Source organism: Hyla sarda, chromosome 4, assembly GCF_029499605.1.
Source record: "Hyla sarda isolate aHylSar1 chromosome 4, aHylSar1.hap1, whole genome shotgun sequence".
Lineage (NCBI taxonomy): Eukaryota > Metazoa > Chordata > Amphibia > Anura > Hylidae > Hyla > Hyla sarda.
The window spans coordinates 29,559,472-29,581,437 of record NC_079192.1 but is presented as its reverse complement, the minus strand read 5'-3'; the positions used below and the strand labels follow the sequence as shown (position 1 = coordinate 29,581,437).

Genomic DNA, 21,966 nt, shown 5'->3' with positions numbered 1-21,966 from the left:
GGCCGCAACGTAACAAAATGTGAAAAATGTGAAAGGGTCTGAAAACTTTCGGAATGCATTTTATGTGCACTTTGTCCCTTTCCCTTTGTCCTATGTTTTCTATTCATGTATTTGGTAAGTGTATTTGCTTAGGGAAAGCCATTATGGGGGAGATTTATCAAATCCTGTCCAGAGGAAAAGTTGCCGAGTTGCCCATAGCAACCAATCAGATCGCTACTTTCATTTTTAACAAGGCCTCTGGAAAATGAAAGCAGTGATCTGATTGGTTGCTATGGGCAACTCAGCAACTTTTCCTCTGGACAGGTTTTGATAAATCTCCCCCAGTATTTCCAAACCATGGTGCCTCCAGCTGTTGCAAAACTACAACTCCCAGCATGCCCGGACAGCCAAAGGCTGTCCGGGCATGCTGGGAGTTGTAGTTTTGCAACAGCTGGAGGCACCCTGGTTAGGAAACCCTGATCTAAGTAATACTGTGTAATACTGTCTGCTGAACTTTTTATCCAAGGGTACATTCACACCACATTTTTGCAATACAGTTCCCGTATACGTTTTTAATGTGAAAACAGTACGGAACCGTATTGAAAACCGTATGCCAAAAGATACATCCTGTACGGTTTTGTCAGTTTTTTTCCCGTACCCAAAACCGTAGTCTACGGCTGGGTTCACATCACGTTTTTGCCATACTGTTTTCAATCCGTTTTTCTAAAGAAAACCGTATGGCAAAAAAACGGATGGAACAGTATAGAAAAAAGTAAACCGTATGCGTTTTTAAACAGTATACTGTTTTTAAAAGTGCATACAGTTCCGTCAGTTTTTATAGAAAAAAAAAACATAAGTTTTTGAAAATTTTGTCCATTTTTAATGGGAGGAGTCTTGGGTGGGGACTTTAGGATTCAAATGCGCATGTGCAAAGTAAAAACGTATATGTTTTTCCCGTATGGAACCGTATACATGTGCGTTTCCCATTGACGTCCATGTTAAAAAAAACGTATGCAGTTGCAGTACGGTTTTTAAAACGGAGTCAAAACCGTGGTAGACCACAATTTTGTCTCCGGTTTAAAAACCGTACTGCAACCGCATACGTTTTTTTAACATGGACGTCAATGGGAAACGCACATGTATACGGTTCCATACGGGAAAAACGTATACGTTTTTACTTTGCACATGCGCATTTGAATCCTAAAGTCCCCACCCAAGACCCCTCCCATTAAAAATGGACAAAATTTTCAAAAACTTATGGGTTTTTTTTTTCTATAAAAACTGACGGAACTGTATGCACTTTTAAAATAAAGTATACTGTTTAAAAACACATCCGGTTTACTTTTTACCACACTGTTTCATCCGTTTTTTTCCCATGCGGTTTTCTTTAGAAAACGTATGCGGGAACCGTAGTTGAAACACGTAGTGTGAACCCAGCCTACCACGGTTTTTGTTCCGGGTGAAAAGTTGTATTAAACCGTATACTTTTTTTTTAAACATGGGAGTCAATGGGAACTGTACAGAACTGTATGTTCGTACGGTTCCATCCGGTTTTCACCATACGTTTTTTGACTTTGCACAGTTTTTTTTCTTGGAATTTCAATCAAACAAGTGAAACTTTATTCAAAATGGAGTGAAAAGTTAAAAACGTATACGTTTTTTTCTTAAAAAACGGATGCAACCGGACATCATTTTTCAAACCGTATACGGTTTTTAACCTATATGCGGGTTGAAATTTGTACACACGTTTTGATACAGTTTTGTCAGGTTTTGAGGAATCAGTTTTTCATCAAAAACCTGATACGGGAACGTGGTGTGAATGAACCCTAAGCCTATCATGTGTGATACTGTTTGCTGAGTTTGTGTATCTAAGCTTGTCATGCATGATACTGCTTGCTGAGCTGGTGTATGTAAGTTTTTAATGTATCTGTGTATCTAAGGGTGCATGCACACCACGTTTTTGCTATACAGTTCAGGTATACGGTTTCAAGTTAAAAACCGTACGGATCCGTATAGAAAACCGTATGCATTGACTTAACATTGTAAACCGTATGTCAAGCGCATCATCCGGTTTAGTCCGTTTTGCATCTTAGACTGCATGCACACCACGTTTTTGCAATAAAGTTCCCGTATCAGGTTTTTGATGAAAAACGGATTCCTCAAAACCGGACTAAACTGTATCAAAAAGTGTGTACAAATTTCAACCCGTATACAGTTAAAAACCGTATACGGTTTGAAAAAGGATGTCCGGTTGCATCAGTTTTTTAAGAAAAAACTATTACATTTTTAACTTTTCACTCCATTATGAATAAAGTTTCACTTGTTTGATTGAAATTCCAAGAAAGGAGACTGTGCAAAGTCAAAAACTGTATGGTGAAAACCGGATGGAACCGTACGCACATACAGTTCTGTACAGTTCCCATTGACTCCTATGTTTTAAAAAAAAAACGTATACGCTTTAGTAAGGTTTTTCACCTGGACCAAAAACCGTGATAGGCTACAGTTTTGGGTACGGGAAAAAAACGGACAAAACCGTACAGGATGCACAACGGACACAACCTGATGCATCTTTTGGCATACGGTTTTCAATGGAGAGTCCATGCATACGGTTTTCAATACGGTTCCGTGCGGTTTTACACATTGAAAACGTATACGGGAACTGTATGGCAAAAACGTGGTGTGAATGCAGCCTTATAGGGTTTCGTCCTATTTTTTCCCCATACCCAAAACCGTAGTCTACCACATTTTTTGGTCCGGGTGAAAAATCGTATTAAACCGTATACCTTATTTTTAAACATGGGAGTCAATGGGAACCGTACAGAACCGTATGTGTGTGCGGTTCCATCCGGTTTTCACCATCCGGTTTTTGACTTTGCACAGTTTTTTTTCTTAGAATTTCAATCAAACAAGTGAAACAAAATGGAGTGAAAAGTTAAAAACGTATCTGTCTTTTTCTTAAAAAACGGACGCAACCGGACATCATTTTTCAAACCGTATACGGGTTGAAATTTGTACACACGTTTTGATACAGTTTAGTCCGGTTTTGAGGAATCAGTTTTTCATCAAAAACCTGATACAGGAGCTGTATTGCAAAAACGTGGTGTGCATGTACCCTAAGCCTATGGTGTGATACCATTTCTGGGGTGATGGGGGCACTCACCTCGTTTCAGAAAGCCCAGATGTGCTGGAATTCACCGATTTCTGTCAAACAAGATGGAGGAGATATTTCCTTAATATCAGAGGAGAGGTACAGGGCACACACAGTGCTGGGAAGAGACAGTCACCGAGCAAGCAAGAGCGAGTACTTATTAACCAGAAAAGACCGCATCCACAAATACAGTGCTGTGAACCTGCACCGGGGTCACGCTAACACAATGGGGTGGAACTACAAATTCCAGCCTGCACTGTCACTACAGCTGGAGCTCAAGGACAGACGACCTTTTAACTGGTTCCCCATACCCAAAAATCTCTCTTTTGGCAGTCCCTACTTTTGTCTGTTTTTCCCCTTTATGCCTGAGATTATCCATGTATTTTATAGAAAAAGCTCTATTGCATATTATTTTATGGTAATGGGTATTCAGATTAAAGGGATTATCCAGGAAAAAAACGTTTTATATATATATATATATATATATATATATATATATATATATATATATATATATATATAAACTGGCTCCACAAAGTTAAACAGATTTGTAAATTACTTCTATTAAAAAATCTTAATCCTTTCAGTACTTATGAGCTGCTGAAGTTGAGTTGTTCTTTTCTGTCTAAGTGCTCTCTGATGACACGTGTCTCGGGAACTGTCCAGAGTAGAAGCAAATCCCCATAGCAAACCTCTTCTACTCTGTGGAGTTCCTTAGACAGACAGAGGTGTCAGCAGAGAGCACTGTTGCCAGGCAGAAAAGAACAACTCAACTTCAGCAGCTTATAATTATTGGAAGGATTAAGATTTTTTAATAGACGTAATTTACAAATTTGTTTAACTTTCTGGAGCCAGTTGATATATATAATTCAATGCAGCACTCCATGGTACAAAAAAAGTGGTATTTGTTCTATCAAAAAAAGTGAATACAGCAGCGAAGTTTCGATCCTCTACATGATCTTTCTCAATATATATATATCATTTTTTTCCTGGAATACCCCTTTAAGACATAGTCAGACACGTAACACATGCATAAAACATAATTGTACAAAATATTGGAGGCTTCATAGCCCTGGTGCCAAAGGGCAATTCCTGAAATGTTGTACAATATGCTATACCAGTGTTTGCCAACCAGAGCGCCTCCAGCTGTTGCAAAACTACAACTCCCAGCATGCCCGGACAGCCATTGGCTGTCCGGACATGCTGGGAGTTGTAGTTTTGCAACAGCTGGAGGCACCCCTGGTTGGGAAACACTGACCTATACCATATACTACTATATAGTCCAACATGCTGGGAGTTGTAGTTTTACAACAGCTGGAGGCACCCCTGGTTGGGAAACACTGACCTATACTATATACTACGATATAGTCCAACAACATGCTGGGAGTTGTAGTTTTACAACAGCTGGAGGCACCCCTGGTTGGGAAACACTGACCTATACTATATACTACTATATAGTCCAACAACATGCTGGGAGTTGTAGTTTTGCAACAGCTGGAGGCACACTGGTTGGAAAACACTGACCTATACTATATACTACTATATAATCCAACATGCTGGGAGTTGTAGTTTTTGTTCAGGGCAGCTGCTGAGCCACAGGCTGTATCACGGCATGCTGGGAGTTGTAGTTAATAACTAACTGCAACTTCCGAATGTGAATGAAAAAAAAAACGATCAAAAAGTCCCATCAAAACAAAAATGGTTCTGTTAAAAACTACAGATCTAGGCGCAAAAAATGATCCCTCATACAGTCCCGTATAAGGAGAAATAAAAAGGTTATAGGGGTCAGAATAGAACACAATTTCCCCCACATATGTGTATCCTGTGATGTTACGCATATATAATTAAGTATGCAAATTAGTATGGCCAGTGGCAACCCTAAATTTGAGGGACATGTGTAGCTTCCTCTTTAGGAAAAATCTAAATCTTGCATTATGTGGGGTATGTGTGGCTGGCAGAATCTGTGGTCAGCACTATGGTGGGCATAATGTGCACGAAATAAAGATATCTGTGGCTATATATAGGGGCATGTGTTGCTAATACTATGGAGGCACCTGTAGCTGGCACTGAAGGGGATATCTGTGACTAGCACTATGGAGGCACCTGGAGCTGGCACTGAAGGGGATATCTGTGACTAGCACTATGGAGGCACCTGGAGCTGGCACTGAAGGGGATATCTGTGACTAGCACTATGGAGGCATCTGGAGCTGGCACTGAAGGGGATATCTGTGACTAGCACTATGGAGGCACCTGGAGCTGGCACTGAAGGGGATATCTGTGACTAGCACTATGTAGGCACCTGGAGCTGGCACTGAAGGGGATATCTGTGACTAGCACTATGTAGGCACCTGGAGCTGGCACTGAAGGGGATATCTGTGACTAGCACTATGGAGGCACCTGGAGCTGGCACTGAAGGGGATATCTGTGACTAGCACTATGGAGGCACCTGGAGCTGGCACTGAAGGGGATATCTGTGACTAGCACTATGGAGGCACCTGGAGCTGGCACTGAAGGGGATATCTGTGACTAGCACTATGGAGGCACCTGGAGCTGGCACTGAAGGGGATATCTGTGACTAGCACTATGGAGGCACCTGGAGCTGGCACTGAAGGGGATATCTGTGACTAGCACTATGGAGGCACCTGGAGCTGGCACTGAAGGGGATATCTGTGACTAGCACTATGGAGGCACCTGGAGCTGGCACTGAAGGGGATATCTGTGACTAGCACTATGGAGGCACCTGGAGCTGGCACTGAAGGGGATATCTGTGACTAGCACTATGGAGGCACCTGTAGCTGGCACTGAAGGGGATATCTGTGAATAGCACTATGGAGGCACCTGTAGCTGGCACTGAAGGGGATATCTGTGACTAGCACTATGGAGGCACCTGGAGCTGGCACTGAAGGGGATATCTGTGACTAGCACTATGGAGGCACCTGGAGCTGGCACTGAAGGGGATATCTGTGACTAGCACTATGGAGGCACCTGGAGCTGGCACTGAAGGGGATATCTGTGAATAGCACTATGGAGGCACCTGGAGCTGGCACTGAAGGGGATATCTGTGACTAGCACTATGGAGGCACCTGGAGCTGGCACTGAAGGGGATATCTGTGACTAGCACTATGGAGGCACCTGGAGTTGGCACTGAAGGGGATATCTGTGACTAGCACTATGGAGGCACCTGGAGCTGGCACTGAAGGGGATATCTGTGACTAGCACTATGGAGGCATCTGTAACTGGCACTGAAGGGGATATCTGTGACTAGCACTATGAAGGCATCTGGAGCTGGCACTATGGTGGCATCTGTGGTTGGTATTATGAAGGTACTTGTGGTTGGCACTATGGAGAACTGGTACTGTTGGAAAGATTTTTGGCTGGCCCTATAGGGATCATCTATGTCTGGCACTACAGAGGCATCTGTAACTGGCACTGTCGGAGGCATCTGTAACTGGCACTGTCGGAGGCATCTGTAACTGGCACTGTCAGAGGCATCTGTAACTGGCACTATCGGAGGCATCTGTAACTGGCACTGTCGGAGGCATTTGTAACTGGCACTGTCGGAGGCATTTGTAACTGGCACTGTCGGAGGCTGAGGCACCCATTGTAAGAGGTAACCTTAGTGATATCGTGACATGATGGAAGGGACATGTCTTATACAGATATATTCCTAGACTATAATTATCACAACGCACAACATGTTTACACCACATACACGGCTACAGCCCATCCCCCCTCGTCATTTCTCCATTGTTCATATACATGGATTGGCTCTAAATAACTAAATGCCCAGTTCTAGGCAGTGACCTACCATATGCCCCTTCATGTTAAGGTACAACACAAACAAAGTGTGGGCACCATCTATATTAAGGCTGAAGGTATGCATAAAAAAAAAGAAAAAAAAAAAAGCTATTACGCATAAAATTGCTCATCCCAAAAATTTTAATTGTAACAGTGAATCTTTATTTCATACTGAATACAATAAACAAAATATGCACTGTATGTATTTGTTGTATAATTTATATGGAATAAAGATTTATTGTTTTATTTTGGGGGATGAGCACTTTAATGGGTTGACAACATAAATTGGTGCAAATAATTCATATAAATTGAGGCCAGGATCATGTTATTCATATGTAAGAACATTAAACATTACATGGGAAATAGATATCTACCCAATATAATGGAATAGAGTGCCTCTAGTGGGGGTATTCACCGCTTATATCTTATCCACTATGGTTCTGCCTATACCTGCTGCCATCTAGTGGTTATAACTTGCTGTCCTGTGCACTCACTCACCACCCTCTCACTTTACCCCACACACATTACCGATCTGTCCTGTATCCTACGTACACTTGGTGTCCTGTCACTGCTCTATACACACTCTCCCAGCACCCTGTTACTATACCCCACACACATTACCTATCTGTCCTGTATCCTACATACACTTGGTGTCCTGTCACTGATCTATACACACTCTCCCAGCACCCTGTACTATACTCCACACACATTACCGATCTGTCCTGAATCCTACATACACTTGGTGTCCTGTCACTGCTCTATACACACTCTCCCAGCACCCTGTTACTATACCCCACACACATTACCTATCTGTCCTGTATCCTACATACACTTGGTGTCCTGTCACTGCTCTATACACACTCTCCCAGCACCCTGTTACTATACTCCCCACACATTACCGATCTGTCCTGTATCCTACATACACTTGGTGTCCTGTCACTGCTCTATACACACTCTCCCAGCACCCTGTTACTATACTCCACACACATTACTGATCTGTCCTGTATCCTACATACACTTGGTGTCCTGTCACTGCTCTATACACACTCTCCCAGCACCCTGTTACTATACTCCACACACATTACCGATCTGTCCTGTATCCTACATACACTTGGTGTCCTGTCACTGCTCTATACACACTCTCCCAGCACCCTGTTACTATACCCCACACACATTACCTATCTGTCCTGTATCCTACATACACTTGGTGTCCTGTCACTGCTCTATACACACTCTCCCAGCACCCTGTTACTATACTCCACACACATTACCGATCTGTCCTGTATCCTACATACACTTGGTGTCCTGTCACTGATCTATACACACTCTCCCAGCACCCTGTTACTATACTCCACACACATTACCGATCTGTCCTGTATCCTACATACACTTGGTGTCCTGTCACTGATCTATACACACTCTCCCAGCACCCTGTTACTATACTCCACACACATTACTGATCTGTCCTGTATCCTACATACACTTGGTGTCCTGTCACTGATCTATACACACTCTCCCAGCACCCTGTTACTATACCCCACACACATTACCGATCTGTCCTGTATCCTACATACACTTGGTGTCCTGTCACTGCTCTATACACACTCTCCCAGCACCCTGTTACTATACTCCACACACATTACCGATCTGTCCTGTATCCTACGTACACTTGGTGTCCTGTCACTGCTCTATACACACTCTCCCAGCACCCTGTTACTATACTCCACACACATTACTGATCTGTCCTGTATCCTACATACACTTGGTGTCCTGTCACTGCTCTATACACACTCTCCCAGCACCCTGTTACTATACCCCACACACATTACCGATCTGTCCTGAATCCTACATACACTTGGTGTCCTGTCACTGCTCTATACACACTCTCCCAGCACCCTGTACTATACCCCACACACATTACCTATCTGTCCTGTATCCTACATACACTTGGTGTCCTGTCACTGCTCTATACACACTCTCCCAGCACCCTGTTACTATACCCCACACACATTACCGATCTGTCCTGTATCCTACATACACTTGATGTCCTGTCACTGATCTATACACACTCTCCCAGCACCCTGTTACTATACTCCACACACATTACCGATCTGTCCTGTATCCTACATACACTTGGTGTCCTGTCACTGCTCTATACACACTCTCCCAGCACCCTGTTACTATACTCCCCACACATTACCGATCTGTCCTGTATCCTACATACACTTGGTGTCCTGTCACTGCTCTATACACACTCTCCCAGCACCCTGTTACTATACCCCACACACATTACCGATCTGTCCTGTATCCTACATACACTTGGTGTCCTGTCTCTGCTCTATACACACTCTCCCAGCACCCTGTTACTATACTCCACACACATTACCGATCTGTCCTGTATCCTACATACACTTGGTGTCCTGTCACTGATCTATACACACTCTCCCAGCACCCTGTTACTATACCCCACACACATTACCGATCTGTCCTGTATCCTACATACACTTGGTGTCCTGTCACTGCTCTATACACACTCTCCCAGCACCCTGTTACTATACTCCACACACATTACCGATCTGTCCTGTATCCTACATACACTTGGTGTCCTGTCACTGCTCTATACACACTCTCCCAGCACCCTGTTACTATACTCCACACACATTACCGATCTGTCCTGTATCCTACATACACTTGGTGTCCTGTCACTGCTCTATACACACTCTCCCAGCACCCTGTTACTATACTCCACACACATTACCTATCTGTCCTGTATCCTACATACACTTGGTGTCCTGTCACTGCTCTATACACACTCTCCCAGCACCCTGTTACTATACTCCACACACATTACTGATCTGTCCTGTATCCTACATACACTTGGTGTCCTGTCACTGCTCTATACACACTCTCCCAGCACCCTGTTACTATACTCCACACACATTACCGATCTGTCCTGTATCCTACATACACTTGGTGTCCTGTCACTGCTCTATACACACTCTCCCAGCACCCTGTTACTATACTCCACACACATTACCGATCTGTCCTGTATCCTACATACACTTGGTGTCCTGTCACTGCTCTATACACACTCTCCCAGCACCCTGTTACTATACTCCACACACATTACCGATCTGTCCTGTATCCTACATACACTTGGTGTCCTGTCACTGCTCTATACACACTCTCCCAGCACCCTGTTACTATACCCCACACACATTACCGATCTGTCCTGTATCCTACATACACTTGGTGTCCTGTCACTGATCTATACACACTCTCCCAGCACCCTGTTACTATACTCCACACACATTACCGATCTGTCCTGTATCCTACATACACTTGGTGTCCTGTCACTGCTCTATACACACTCTCCCAGCACCCTGTTACTATACCCCACACACATTACCGATCTGTCCTGTATCCTACATACACTTGGTGTCCTGTCACTGATCTATACACACTCTCCCAGCACCCTGTACTATACTCCACACACATTACCGATCTGTCCTGTATCCTACATACACTTGGTGTCCTGTCACTGCTCTATACACACTCTCCCAGCACCCTGTTACTATACTCCACACACATTACCGATCTGTCCTGTATCCTACATACACTTGGTGTCCTGTCACTGATCTATACACACTCTCCCAGCACCCTGTTACTATACTCCACACACATTACCGATCTGTCCTGTATCCTACATACACTTGGTGTCCTGTCACTGCTCTATACACACTCTCCCAGCACCCTGTTACTATACCCCACACACATTACTGATCTGTCCTGTATCCTACATACACTTGGTGTCCTGTCACTGCTCTATACACACTCTCCCAGCACCCTGTACTATACTCCACACACATTACCGATCTGTCCTGTATCCTACATACACTTGGTGTCCTGTCACTGCTCTATACACACTCTCCCAGCACCCTGTTACTATACTCCACACACATTACCTATCTGTCCTGTATCCTACATACACTTGGTGTCCTGTCACTGCTCTATACACACTCTCCCAGCACCCTGTTACTATACCCCACACACATTACCGATCTGTCCTGTATCCTACATACACTTGGTGTCCTGTCACTGCTCTATACACACTCTCCCAGCACCCTGTTACTATACTCCACACACATTACCGATCTGTCCTGTATCCTACATACACTTGGTGTCCTGTCACTGCTCTATACACACTCTCCCAGCACCCTGTTACTATACCCCACACACATTACCTATCTGTCCTGTATCCTACATACACTTGGTGTCCTGTCACTGATCTATACACACTCTCCCAGCACCCTGTTACTATACTCCACACACATTACCTATCTGTCCTGTATCCTACATACACTTGGTGTCCTGTCACTGCTCTATACACACTCTCCCAGCACCCTGTTACTATACTCCACACACATTACCGATCTGTCCTGTATCCTACATACACTTGGTGTCCTGTCACTGCTCTATACACACTCTCCCAGCACCCTGTTACTATACTCCACACACATTACCGATCTGTCCTGTATCCTACATACACTTGGTGTCCTGTCACTGCTCTATACACACTCTCCCAGCACCCTGTTACTATACCCCACACACATTACCGATCTGTCCTGCATCCTACATACACTTGGTGTCCTGTCACTGCTCTATACACACTCTCCCAGCACCCTGTTACTATACTCCACACACATTACCTATCTGTCCTGTATCCTACATACACTTGGTGTCCTGTCACTGCTCTATACACACTCTCCCAGCACCCTGTTACTATACCCCACACACATTACCGATCTGTCCTGTATCCTACATACACTTGGTGTCCTGTCACTGCTCTATACACACTCTCCCAGCACCCTGTTACTATACCCCACACACATTACCGATCTGTCCTGTATCCTACATACACTTGGTGTCCTGTCACTGCTCTATACACACTCTCCCAGCACCCTGTTACTATACTCCACACACATTACCGATCTGTCCTGTATCCTACATACACTTGGTGTCCTGTCACTGCTCTATACACACTCTCCCAGCACCCTGTTACTATACTCCACACACATTACCGATCTGTCCTGTATCCTACATACACTTGGTGTCCTGTCACTGATCTATACACACTCTCCCAGCACCCTGTTACTATACTCCACACACATTACCGATCTGTCCTGTATCCTACATACACTTGGTGTCCTGTCACTGCTCTATACACACTCTCCCAGCACCCTGTTACTATACTCCACACACATTACCGATCTGTCCTGTATCCTACATACACTTGGTGTCTTGTCACTGCTCTATACACACTCTCCCAGCACCCTGTTACTATACCCCACACACATTACCTATCTGTCCTGTATCCTACATACACTTGGTGTCCTGTCTCTGCTCTATACACACTCTCCCAGCACCCTGTTACTATACTCCACACACATTACCGATCTGTCCTGTATCCTACATACACTTGGTGTCCTGTCACTGCTCTATACACACTCTCCCAGCACCCTGTTACTATACCCCACACACATTACTGATCTGTCCTGTATCCTACATACACTTGGTGTCCTGTCACTGCTCTATACACACTCTCCCAGCACCCTGTTACTATACTCCACACACATTACCGATCTGTCCTGTATCCTACATACACTTGGTGTCCTGTCACTGCTCTATACACACTCTCCCAGCACCCTGTTACTATACTCCACACACATTACCGATCTGTCCTGTATCCTACATACACTTGGTGTCCTGTCACTGATCTATACACCCTCTCCCAGCACCCTGTTACTATACTCCACACACATTACCTATCTGTCCTGTATCCTACATACACTTGGTGTCCTGTCACTGCTCTATACACACTCTCCCAGCACCCTGTTACTATACTCCACACACATTACCGATCTGTCCTGTATCCTACATACACTTGGTGTCCTGTCACTGATCTATACACACTCTCCCAGCACCCTGTTACTATACTCCACACACATTACCGATCTGTCCTGTATCCTACATACACTTGGTGTCCTGTCACTGATCTATACACACTCTCCCAGCACCCTGTTACTATACTCCACACACATTACTGATCTGTCCTGTATCCTACATACACTTGGTGTCCTGTCACTGATCTATACACACTCTCCCAGCACCCTGTTACTATACTCCACACACATTACCGATCTGTCCTGTATCCTACATACACTTGGTGTCCTGTCACTGCTCTATACACACTCTCCCAGCACCCTGTTACTATACTCCACACACATTACCGATCTGTCCTGTATCCTACATACACTTGGTGTCCTGTCACTGATCTATACACACTCTCCCAGCACCCTGTTACTATACTCCACACACATTACCGATCTGTCCTGCATCCTACATACACTTGGTGTCCTGTCACTGATCTATACACACTCTCCCAGCACCCTGTTACTATACCCCACACACATTACCTATCTGTCCTGTATCCTACATACACTTGGTGTCCTGTCACTGCTCTATACACACTCTCCCAGCACCCTGTTACTATACTCCACACACATTACCGATCTGTCCTGTATCCTACATACACTTGGTGTCCTGTCACTGATCTATACACACTCTCCCAGCACCCTGTTACTATACTCCACACACATTACCGATCTGTCCTGTATCCTACATACACTTGGTGTCCTGTCACTGATCTATACACACTCTCCCAGCACCCTGTTACTATACTCCACACACATTACTGATCTGTCCTGTATCCTACATACACTTGGTGTCCTGTCACTGATCTATACACACTCTCCCAGCACCCTGTTACTATACTCCACACACATTACCGATCTGTCCTGTATCCTACATACACTTGGTGTCCTGTCACTGCTCTATACACACTCTCCCAGCACCCTGTTACTATACCCCACACACATTACCGATCTGTCCTGTATCCTACATACACTTGGTGTCCTGTCACTGCTCTATACACACTCTCCCAGCACCCTGTTACTATACTCCACACACATTACCGATCTGTCCTGTATCCTACATACACTTGGTGTCCTGTCACTGCTCTATACACACTCTCCCAGCACCCTGTTACTATACTCCACACACATTACTGATCTGTCCTGTATCCTACATACACTTGGTGTCCTGTCACTGCTCTATACACACTCTCCCAGCACCCTGTTACTATACTCCACACACATTACCGATCTGTCCTGTATCCTACATACACTTGGTGTCCTGTCACTGCTCTATACACACTCTCCTAGCACCCTGTTACTATACCCCACACACATTACCGATCTGTCCTGTATCCTACATAACTTGGTGTCCTGTCACTGCTCTATACACACTCTCCCAGCACCCTGTTACTATACTCCACACACATTACCGATCTGTCCTGTATCCTACATACACTTGGTGTCCTGTCACTGCTCTATACACACTCTCCCAGCACCCTGTTACTATACTCCACACACATTACCTATCTGTCCTGTATCCTACATACACTTGGTGTCCTGTCACTGCTCTATACACACTCTCCCAGCACCCTGTTACTATACCCCACACACATTACCTATCTGTCCTGTATCCTACATACACTTGGTGTCCTGTCACTGCTCTATACACACTCTCCCAGCACCCTGTTACTATACTCCACACACATTACCGATCTGTCCTGTATCCTACATACACTTGGTGTCCTGTCACTGCTCTATACACACTCTCCCAGCACCCTGTTACTATACCCCACACACATTACCTATCTGTCCTGTATCCTACATACACTTGGTGTCCTGTCTCTGCTCTATACACACTCTCCCAGCACCCTGTTACTATACTCCACACACATTACCGATCTGTCCTGTATCCTACATACACTTGGTGTCCTGTCACTGCTCTATACACACTCTCCCAGCACCCTGTTACTATACTCCACACACATTACTGATCTGTCCTGTATCCTACATACACTTGGTGTCCTGTCACTGATCTATACACACTCTCCCAGCACCCTCTCACTTTACCCCACACACATTACTGATCTGTCCTGTATCCTACATACACTTGGTGTCCTGTCACTGCTCTATACACACTCTCCCAGCACCCTGTTACTATACTCCACACACATTACCTATCTGTCCTGTATCCTACATACACTTGGTGTCCTGTCACTGATCTATACACACTCTCCCAGCACCCTGTTACTATACCCCACACACATTACCGATCTGTCCTGCATCCTACATACACTTGGTGTCCTGTCACTGCTCTATACACACTCTCCCAGCACCCTGTTACTATACTCCACACACATTACCTATCTGTCCTGTATCCTACATACACTTGGTGTCCTGTCACTGCTCTATACACACTCTCCCAGCACCCTGTTACTATACTCCACACACATTACCGATCTGTCCTGTATCCTACATACACTTGGTGTCCTGTCACTGCTCTATACACACTCTCCCAGCACCCTGTTACTATACTCCACACACATTACCTATCTGTCCTGTATCCTACATACACTTGGTGTCCTGTCACTGCTCTATACACACTCTCCCAGCACCCTGTTACTATACTCCACACACATTACCGATCTGTCCTGTATCCTACATACACTTGGTGTCCTGTCACTGCTCTATACACACTCTCCCAGCACCCTGTTACTATACTCCACACACATTACCTATCTGTCCTGTATCCTACATACACTTGGTGTCCTGTCACTGCTCTATACACACTCTCCCAGCACCCTGTTACTATACTCCACACACATTACCGATCTGTCCTGTATCCTACATACACTTGGTGTCCTGTCACTGCTCTATACACACTCTCCCAGCACCCTGTTACTATACTCCACACACATTACCGATCTGTCCTGTATCCTACATACACTTGGAGTCCTGTCACTGATCTATACACACTCTCCCAGCACCCTGTTACTATACTCCACACACATTACCGATCTGTCCTGTATCCTACATACACTTGGTGTCCTGTCACTGCTCTATACACACTCTCCCAGCACCCTGTTACTATACTCCACACACATTACCGATCTGTCCTGTATCCTACATACACTTGGTGTCCTGTCACTGCTCTATACACACTCTCCCAGCACCCTGTTACTATACCCCACACACATTACTGATCTGTCCTGTATCCTACATACACTTGGTGTCCTGTCACTGCTCTATACACACTCTCCCAGCACCCTGTTACTATACTCCACACACATTACCGATCTGTCCTGTATCCTACATACACTTGGTGTCCTGTCACTGCTCTATACACACTCTCCCAGCACCCTGTTACTATACCCCACACACATTACCGATCTGTCCTGTATCCTACATACACTTGGTGTCCTGTCACTGCTCTATACACACTCTCCCAGCACCCTGTTACTATACTCCACACACATTACCGATCTGTCCTGTATCCTACATACACTTGGTGTCCTGTCACTGCTCTATACACACTCTCCCAGCACCCTGTACTATACCCCACACACATTACCGATCTGTCCTGTATCCTACATACACTTGGTGTCCTGTCACTGCTCTATACACACTCTCCCAGCACCCTGTTACTATACCCCACACACATTACCGATCTGTCCTGTATCCTACATACACTTGGTGTCCTGTCACTGCTCTATACACACTCTCCCAGCACCCTGTTACTATACCCCACACACATTACCGATCTGTCCTGTATCCTACATACACTTGGTGTCCTGTCACTGCTCTATACACACTCTCCCAGCACCCTGTACTATACTCCACACACATTACCTATCTGTCCTGTATCCTACATACACTTGGTGTCCTGTCACTGCTCTATACACACTCTCCCAGCACCCTGTTACTATACTCCACACACATTACTGATCTGTCCTGTATCCTACATACACTTGGTGTCCTGTCACTGCTCTATACACACTCTCCCAGCACCCTGTTACTATACTCCACACACATTACCTATCTGTCCTGTATCCTACATACACTTGGTGTCCTGTCACTGCTCTATACACACTCTCCCAGCACCCTGTTACTATACCCCACACACATTACCGATCTGTCCTGTATCCTACGTACACTTGGTGTCCTGTCACTGCTCTATACACACTCTCCCAGCACCCTGTTACTATACTCCACACACATTACCGATCTGTCCTGTATCCTACATACACTTGGAGTCCTGTCACTGATCTATACACACTCTCCCAGCACCCTGTTACTATACTCCACACACATTACCGATCTGTCCTGTATCCTACATACACTTGGTGTCCTGTCACTGATCTATACACACTCTCCCAGCACCCTGTTACTATACTCCACACACATTACCGATCTGTCCTGTATCCTACATACACTTGGTGTCCTGTCACTGCTCTATACACACTCTCCCAGCACCCTGTTACTATACTCCACACACATTACTGATCTGTCCTGTATCCTACATACACTTGGTGTCCTGTCACTGCTCTATACACACTCTCCCAGCACCCTGTTACTATGCTCCACACACATTACCGATCTGTCCTGTATCCTACATACACTTGGTGTCCTGTCACTGATCTATACACACTCTCCCAGCACCCTGTTACTATACTCCACACACATTACCGATCTGTCCTGTATCCTACATACACTTGGTGTCCTGTCACTGCTCTATACACACTCTCCCAGCACCCTGTTACTATACTCCACACACATTACCGATCTGTCCTGTATCCTACATACACTTGGTGTCCTGTCACTGATCTATACACACTCTCCCAGCACCCTGTTACTATACTCCACACACATTACCTATCTGTCCTGTATCCTACATACACTTGGTGTCCTGTCACTGATCTATACACACTCTCCCAGCACCCTGTTACTATACTCCACACACATTACCGATCTGTCCTGTATCCTACATACACTTGGTGTCCTGTCACTGCTCTATACACACTCTCCCAGCACCCTGTTACTATACCCCACACACATTACCGATCTGTCCTGTATCCTACATACACTTGGTGTCCTGTCACTGCTCTATACACACTCTCCCAGCACCCTGTTACTATACCCCACACACATTACCGATCTGTCCTGTATCCTACATACACTTGGTGTCCTGTCACTGCTCTATACACACTCTCCCAGCACCCTGTACTATACTCCACACACATTACCGATCTGTCCTGTATCCTACATACACTTGGTGTCCTGTCACTGATCTATACACACTCTCCCAGCACCCTGTTACTATACTCCACACACATTACTGATCTGTCCTGTATCCTACATACACTTGGTGTCCTGTCACTGATCTATACACACTCTCCCAGCACCCTGTTACTATACTCCACACACATTACCGATCTGTCCTGTATCCTACATACACTTGGTGTCCTGTCACTGCTCTATACACACTCTCCCAGCACCCTGTTACTATACCCCACACACATTACCGATCTGTCCTGTATCCTACATACACTTGGTGTCCTGTCACTGCTCTATACACACTCTCCCAGCACCCTGTTACTATACTCCACACACATTACCTATCTGTCCTGTATCCTACATACACTTGGTGTCCTGTCACTGCTCTATACACACTCTCCCAGCACCCTGTTACTATACTCCACACACATTACCGATCTGTCCTGAATCCTACATACACTTGGTGTCCTGTCACTGCTCTATACACACTCTCCCAGCACCCTGTTACTATACCCCACACACATTACCGATCTGTCCTGTATCCTACATACACTTGGTGTCCTGTCACTGCTCTATACACACTCTCCCAGCACCCTGTTACTATACTCCACACACATTACCTATCTGTCCTGTATCCTACATACACTTGGTGTCCTGTCACTGATCTATACACACTCTCCCAGCACCCTGTTACTATACCCCACACACATTACCGATCTGTCCTGTATCCTACATACACTTGGTGTCCTGTCACTGATCTATACACACTCTCCCAGCACCCTGTTACTATACTCCACACACATTACCGATCTGTCCTGTATCCTACATACACTTGGTGTCCTGTCACTGCTCTATACACACTCTCCCAGCACCCTGTACTATACCCCACACACATTACCTATCTGTCCTGTATCCTACATACACTTGGTGTCCTGTCACTGCTCTATACACACTCTCCCAGCACCCTGTTACTATACTCCACACACATTACCGATCTGTCCTGTATCCTACATACACTTGGTGTCCTGTCACTGCTCTATACACACTCTCCCAGCACCCTGTTACTATACTCCACACACATTACCGATCTGTCCTGTATCCTACATACACTTGGTGTCCTGTCACTGCTCTATACACACTCTCCCAGCACCCTGTTACTATACTCCACACACATTACTGATCTGTCCTGTATCCTACATACACTTGGTGTCCTGTCACTGCTCTATACACACTCTCCCAGCACCCTGTTACTATACTCCACACACATTACCGATCTGTCCTGTATCCTACATACACTTGGTGTCCTGTCACTGCTCTATACACACTCTCCCAGCACCCTGTTACTATACTCCACACACATTACCGATCTGTCCTGTATCCTACATACACTTGGTGTCCTGTCACTGCTCTATACACACTCTCCCAGCACCCTGTTACTATACTCCACACACATTACTGATCTGTCCTGTATCCTACATACACTTGGTGTCCTGTCACTGCTCTATACACACTCTCCCAGCACCCTGTTACTATACTCCACACACATTACTGATCTGTCCTGTATCCTACATACACTTGGTGTCCTGTCACTGCTCTATACACACTCTCCCAGCACCCTGTTACTATACTCCACACACATTACCTATCTGTCCTGTATCCTACATACACTTGGTGTCCTGTCACTGCTCTATACACACTCTCCCAGCACCCTGTTACTATACCCCACACACATTACCGATCTGTCCTGTATCCTACATACACTTGGTGTCCTGTCACTGATCTATACACACTCTCCCAGCACCCTGTTACTATACTCCACACACATTACCGATCTGTCCTGTATCCTACATACACTTGGTGTCCTGTCTCTGCTCTATACACACTCTCCCAGCACCCTGTTACTATACTCCACACACATTACCGATCTGTCCTGTATCCTACATACACTTGGTGTCCTGTCACTGCTCTATACACACTCTCCCAGCACCCTGTTACTATACCCCACACACATTACCGATCTGTCCTGTATCCTACATACACTTGGTGTCCTGTCACTGCTCTATACACACTCTCCCAGCACCCTGTTACTATACTCCACACACATTACCGATCTGTCCTGTATCCTACATACACTTGGTGTCCTGTCACTGCTCTATACACACTCTCCCAGCACCCTGTTACTATACCCCACACACATTACCGATCTGTCCTGTATCCTACATACACTTGGTGTCCTGTCACTGCTCTATACACACTCTCCCAGCACCCTGTTACTATACTCCACACACATTACCGATCTGTCCTGTATCCTACATACACTTGGTGTCCTGTCACTGCTCTATACACACTCTCCCAGCACCCTGTTACTATACCCCACACACATTACCTATCTGTCCTGTATCCTACATACACTTGGTGTCCTGTCACTGCTCTATACACACTCTCCCAGCACCCTGTTACTATACTCCACACACATTACCGATCTGTCCTGTATCCTACATACACTTGGTGTCCTGTCACTGCTCTATACACACTCTCCCAGCACCCTGTTACTATACTCCACACACATTACCTATCTGTCCTGTATCCTACATACACTTGGTGTCCTGTCACTGCTCTATACACACTCTCCCAGCACCCTGTTACTATACTCCACACACATTACCTATCTGTCCTGTATCCTACATACACTTGGTGTCCTGTCACTGCTCTATACACACTCTCCCAGCACCCTGTTACTATACTCCACACACATTACTGATCTGTCCTGTATCCTACATACACTTGGTGTCCTGTCACTGCTCTATACACACTCTCCCAGCACCCTGTTACTATACCCCACACACATTACCTATCTGTCCTGTATCCTACATACACTTGGTGTCCTGTCACTGCTCTATACACACTCTCCCAGCACCCTGTTACTATACTCCACACACATTACCGATCTGTCCTGTATCCTACATACACTTGGTGTCCTGTCACTGCTCTATACACACTCTCCCAGCACCCTGTTACTATACTCCACACACATTACCGATCTGTCCTGTATCCTACATACACTTGGTGTCCTGTCACTGCTCTATACACACTCTCCCAGCACCCTGTTACTATACTCCACACACATTACCGATCTGTCCTGTATCCTACATACACTTGGTGTCCTGTCACTGCTCTATACACACTCTCCCAGCACCCTGTTACTATACTCCACACACATTACCTATCTGTCCTGTATCCTACATACACTTGGTGTCCTGTCACTGCTCTATACACACTCTCCCAGCACCCTGTTACTATACCCCACACACATTACCTATCTGTCCTGTATCCTACATACACTTGGTGTCCTGTCACTGCTCTATACACACTCTCCCAGCACCCTGTTACTATACCCCACACACATTACCGATCTGTCCTGTATCCTACATACACTTGGTGTCCTGTCACTGATCTATACACACTCTCCCAGCACCCTGTTACTATACCCCACACACATTACCGATCTGTCCTGTATCCTACATACACTTGGTGTCCTGTCACTGCTCTATACACACTCTCCCAGCACCCTGTTACTATACTCCACACACATTACCGATCTGTCCTGTATCCTACATACACTTGGTGTCCTGTCACTGCTCTATACACACTCTCCCAGCACCCTGTTACTATACTCCACACACATTACCGATCTGTCCTGTATCCTACATACACTTGGTGTCCTGTCACTGCTCTATACACACTCTCCCAGCACCCTGTTACTATACCCCACACACATTACTGATCTGTCCTGTA

General features: G+C 45.4%; 2 protein-coding genes across 9 annotated transcripts in view; one reads left to right on the top strand and one right to left on the bottom strand.

Annotated features, from left to right (window-relative positions):
- Nucleotides 1–21,966, top strand: part of PALM3 (paralemmin 3) — a 210,042-nt gene that overhangs the window by 71,700 nt on the left and 116,376 nt on the right. The gene's annotated exons all lie outside the window — the stretch shown is intronic.
- MISP3 (MISP family member 3) overlaps nt 1–21,966 on the bottom strand; it is a 62,749-nt gene that overhangs the window by 33,144 nt on the left and 7,639 nt on the right. Inside the window, exon 2 of one of the 2 annotated variants that reach the window (XM_056570274.1) lies at nt 3,140–3,180. The exons of the other annotated variant lie outside the window; for it this stretch is intronic. The gene's annotated coding sequence lies outside the window, so the exon portion shown is untranslated. The remainder of the gene's footprint in view (nt 1–3,139; nt 3,181–21,966) is intronic. 2 annotated transcript variants of the gene reach the window in all.